Below are 5,558 nucleotides of genomic sequence, written 5' to 3' on the forward strand. Positions count from 1 at the left end.
TGCTGCTGCTGCTGTAGGGCTAAGATGTGCGTACTAATTTCTTTCTACCTGTCCATGATGAGCTCGCCCACCGGCGGCCCGCCCAACTGTCCATTTGTGTGCCTACTCCTTCCCACCATAGCCAGAATGATTTTCAGAATTGACTTTTCATGGGCCGAGTTCTTCTCCAACCCAAGATGAAGACACTTCAAGTAATTGACGAATACCAGTCGCTGATTATCAAAATTGTCTCTTGTCTCGATGTGGCCGAGGTACCTAAACCTAGTTGCCGGTCTCTAATAACAACTCATTAGTTGTTATCTATGGAGCACTGAACACATGAGAGCCTGTATATGTCAATATTTGTTGGTTGTCACACCAATTGATACAGTAAGTTTGATTTTGGATGTCACGATGGCCTTCGAACTTTGAGCTTGTGTAGGGTAACTCTGAGTTGGCGAAATTGACTAATCAAGCGCATGCCCGATCTTCCGATTGCAAGGAAATCGAACTGCGGACAAAGTCAAGCGAAACAAACCTTCGTCATCATGTTATGACAACCCAAAAACAGTTCTTTTCATTGGAATTGGGTACAAACCCGGCACATTGGACTTCATTCTGCCATCTAATGTAAGCATACAGAAAAAAATCAGAGTGTCAAAGAGTGGGCGTTGCTTGTTTTCCTCCTTTGATGACAACGCTTTCTTGCACTTGTACATATGTAATTCATGAATTTTGTTATTCAATAATTTCCTTAATAAGTCGTATTTGTTTTTTCCCTCGTTCAATTCCAGCTCATTTTTATTTCCATTCTCTGGGGATTTTTTTGGTTGAGCGCCATCTCCTTCTATTCAAGTTCGTTCGAGTTGTTGTTTATTGTTTATTTCACCCAAATCATCTTGCAATGAGTATTAAGAGTATAGGAAAGAAAATATATTTAAGATTAAAGCAAACTCCTAGTGGAAACAATCACACAAGTAATCCCTCCTCCAAATGACAAAAGTGTCTCTTCAGAATGACGGAGAGAGACGCCTTAAAGTTTTGCACTTATTCAAAACTCCTAAGGTAAAACGGTAAAGAATTCCAATACGAAATTACCCGCACGAAAAACGAGTTCTCACGGGCCCATCTTCTAAAAGCCGGTTGGCGAAGATGTCTTTCACTCGATGATCTGGTATTGTAAGAGGTTTCAAAATACTCGAATTGATCCAATTCCAAAACGTTCCCACATCCCACATCCACCCAATTGTAAAGAATTTTCCACGTCAATTTTGTATTTGTATTTAAAAATATTTAAGCTGTGTGACTGTTTTAGAGTTGCGAGAAATGGTGGACATATTGTGGAATCGAGGGGTAAGCTGAGGGTAAATGACAGGTGTGACGGATTGAAAGGTTATAAAGGACAAGAGTTGATGAATTTTGCTATGCTATTTTTGAACTGAGTTAATGTGGTGGCATTTCGGGTAAGTGGACCGATCAGGTTCCAGAGGAGCCTTCCCTGTACATAGAAGGTGGCTTCCTCCGGCACCGCGAGGTTCACATCCCCTTTGGCCTGGCTTCTTGTTGTTCGTTGTTGGTCGATCGGTTTGGTTGGTTGCAGTAGGATGTGATCTGGATGCTGACAAGTGTTCATGATCTTCCAAGTCTCTATTAGGGCGGACTCAGCCGCCACCTGGTTAACAGACTTTTAATATAACAATAACAAATCAAGCTGCAATTGACGAAGTCTCAAGCTAATCAAACCGCAGTGTTCAAGTCGTTCAGCGTAGGAACTACAGTAAAAACCTCCCAATCCTCGCAACGCCTTTGTAAACCAATGTTGTGGTGACTCCAGTATTCGAATGTCTTTTTTATCCTGGTTCCAGACTTGAGTGGAAAATTCCAGCTTAGGTCGTACATAGACTGTGAATTGTCGGAGCAGTAGGGATGGATCTTTGGTGGTAAACTTTAGCTTAATGGTGAGGATTATATGATTTGCCTTGGCTGCAACTTGAGCACAATGTTTGGAAAACTTCAAATCCTGGTCCATCAATACACTTAGATCTCAGTAAGTCTTGACGACTTCAAGAGGAACCCCGCCCATTTCATACTGACATGAGGTGAAAGACCTTCCAAACCTCACCACCTTTGATTTGAGGGATTGAAAACCATCCCATTCCCTTCAGCCCCAGAACCAAACCTGTCAATTCCCTTGTGGAATAGCACTCTGTCATCCTCATTCTGGATCATTCGGATTTTTTTTGTATCATCTGCAAACTTCAGAACTCTAATCTTGTCATCCGATGAGTGCAAATCACTCACAAAAATAGAAAAGAGAAGCTGTCCCGGTACGCTGCCCCGTGGAACTCCCACATTTACTGGTGCCCACTCAGACGACAAGCCATTCAGAATAATAGGCTGATATCGCCCTTTTAACCAATCTTTGATCCACGCACCACATTCAATCCCAATTCTGGTTGGAGCGACTCTTTCCATAAGGATCCAATGGTCAACATGGTCAAACGTCTTTGACAGATCAACATAAATTGCTGCCATTGCCTGTCCTCAGTCCATGGCTCTACTCACATATTCATGATGGCTCAAGAGGTTTGTCTGACACGATCGGCCAGATCTAAACCCGTGTTGCCATGCGTCATATAGGTTGCTCACATCCAAGTAATCCCTAATATGATCCTTGAGCAAGCGTTCCATTAATTTGCATACAGAAGAGGTAAGGTATATGGGCCTGAGTTATTGAGGCAGCGGGGGTCACCCCCTTGAACAATGGATATACATTGGCTAGCGTACCAGTCGTCAAGGAGGCGTTGAACAACAAATACAGAGGTTTTGATATGGAACGGCCAAGCCCCTTTAGTACTGCGAGAGGAACTCCATCAGGGCCCGCCGACGGCGACAGCCGCGCGATTTTCTTGAAAATGGCCCCCGTCGAAAATACCGGTGGACCAAGTGTAGGGAATGCATGTGGTTAATGAAGTATTCTATCTCCATCTCCATGGTCTATTGAGGTGAATGCTACGGTAAACTGGTCCCCCAAAAGTGGAAGCATTTCGTGGAGATTGCCGCGCAACATTCCAGCGCTATCTAGCAATGGTCCAATATGTCCAATGGCCTTCAAAATCCCTGGAGCATATCCAAAAAATGATCTTAGGTTCTCCTGCCTCGACAAAGCCTCCTCATAGTCTGTCTATCTTTGCCTGCCTCACCTGACTTTGAATTTGTTTTTTTTTTATCGTTAAAATTCCTCTTTGTCTTTGACTAGACCAGTGAGCTTAACAGTTTTTCATTTTCTTTCTTTCTTCCTGATCTTCTTAAGTAGATGACTTCTTTTACCACAGTGGTCTATTGAGCTCACGTCTTGGTCTCTTGGGGATGTATTCATCCATGAACCACTGGAGTATGGACTGGGATGGTAAGGTTGAAAATTAGCAACTCCAATTCGAGTCAATGAATTAAATTCTTCTTAAAACAAGGCTGGCCCAAGATCCCTGCGATTGCGTATTTCAAATGTCAGCTCAATCAAACGACTGGGTCAAAAGTTATGCCCTCTCAAAGTGCAGTACATAACAGAGCACAGAATGAATGACTTAGCCCTCTTCTGGTAATCAATTACCACAAGAGGGCTAGTTCGTTCATTCATTGAAGAGCTTTGTAGTGCCTTTTAAGACGGCATAACTTTTGATCCAGTCGCTCGATCAAGCTGAAAATTGAAATGAGTAATTGTTGTAGCCTGGGATCATTCTCATTTGAAGAAGAACATAATGCGTTAACTCAATCGCGAAAAGCTAATTCCCAAACCAAGCGTCCCCGTCCATATTCCAGTTGTTCATGATTCATCCCATTCAGAAGAATGTGCTTTAGGATTATCCATGCTTGGTTTATAGACCATGGTCAAAACAACATGTCCCAATCATTTCCATTTGTAAGGTTCCGAAAGTCTGAAAACTTCGCCTAGGAATAATTGTGAACGATCTTAGATGTTTTTCCGAAATTTCTACACTTTACCAACCCCAATTCTAGGGGCCTCCATGAAGGCTTCACCTTTGCTTGATTGTCCAGCACATCTCTCCCAATTGATCCCAAAAATCCCCAACAAAGGGCTCCTGAATGGGGCACCCCGGCATGGTTTCGTGAGTTCATATTTTGAGATGCGATTTGTATCCAGTTGCACCAACTGCGAGTATCAGATAGTTTCGTGAACGCACATCTAGAAAATGTGACTGGGTAAAATTTAGTACAGTCGCATTTCAAAATTTGCGTTCACGAAACCACGTGCCCCATTGACCCAATAAAACGGTTCAGCTCGCCCTTCTCCGTGCGGCTTGCATTCGGTGACAAGTACGAACAGAACAGGGCCATTGTCTTAAGTTGCACACCACAAATTCCACTTGGTGTTGAACTGATCTCTGCAGATAAGACGTCCTTTGTCAAAATGAGGACCCCTCCTCCACGCCCTTCGCTGCGTCCGTTCGATCTGTTCTCACAGCCACTACATCACTGACAATAACTTCCGTTTTATGTGACCACGCTTATTGTGTTCGCAGGTCTTCCAATCTCAATTATTCTCGTAATCTCACTTGGACCAATTTTCATTTCATCAAATAAGACATCAGCCACTTCTTTTGCCCCAATTCCTTGCCCCTCAACATTACACGTAAAGTCCACAATCTCCGCTAGAAACCTTTTCTTGACCCCATTACCTGGTGGTTCTAGATACATTTCTGGCCTTCATACAACACAAAAACGTTTTAGTAAGGCGTAAAGCAGGGCATGAAATGCAGAAATTGATCAGCATGGCGAGAAAAAAATTGCATTTTGTCGTTGAGAGGAAAAGCAAGAGAATTCACGAAAACCGGCTTTGGACGCCGTCTTGACGTTTCTCATTCCAAAAGCTTCGTTTGAGCTAGTTTGAGCCCTTTGAAGAACAAAATTTCAGCTCTCTCACATGTCTTCTCGACGTCAAAATGCAATATTTTTCCTCGGTCTACAGTGATCAGTGATGCACCATTCTCGCATAATCCGTTCAGAATAATCCCACCCTAGCGTTTTTCACCAATGTAGATTGCACGAAAAATAACGACCCTTTGACGTTAATCAGCGTGATCAGAAAAGTCAAGAAAAGGTATAAAAACCATACGGTAAAGTACATAGAAAAAGTAAAACACGTCCACCATCAATTACCTATTAATGCCAATCAATACATGAATTCGTAGGAGGAGATTATAAAGATAAAGTAATTGATTAACAAAAAATGCAAGACGAATATAAATGCTTTCGTCCTTTGTTTTTTTGGAAAAAATAGTGTGATGTCAGAGCCATTGTATTATTGGCAAATAATGAATGGGCTACCAATCGCCTTTAGGTTAAAATTAGATTTTTGCAGTATGACACAAGTGCATGTGTTCAACAGTTCCTCTTGATGAAGGCTTGGGATTCAATGTTAAAACAAATCTTTGAGCAAGGACAAATATTGTTAACAGTGGTGGGTGTTTATTGTTAACACCCACCTTGTATTTTCCTCTAAATTTTCTCTACCGAATGCGCCATAAGTCCTCGGATACGTCTTTAAAACCTTGTAGCTC

This window comes from Tigriopus californicus, chromosome 10 (genome assembly GCF_007210705.1).
Source record: "Tigriopus californicus strain San Diego chromosome 10, Tcal_SD_v2.1, whole genome shotgun sequence".
Classification (NCBI taxonomy): Eukaryota; Metazoa; Arthropoda; class Copepoda; order Harpacticoida; family Harpacticidae; genus Tigriopus; species Tigriopus californicus.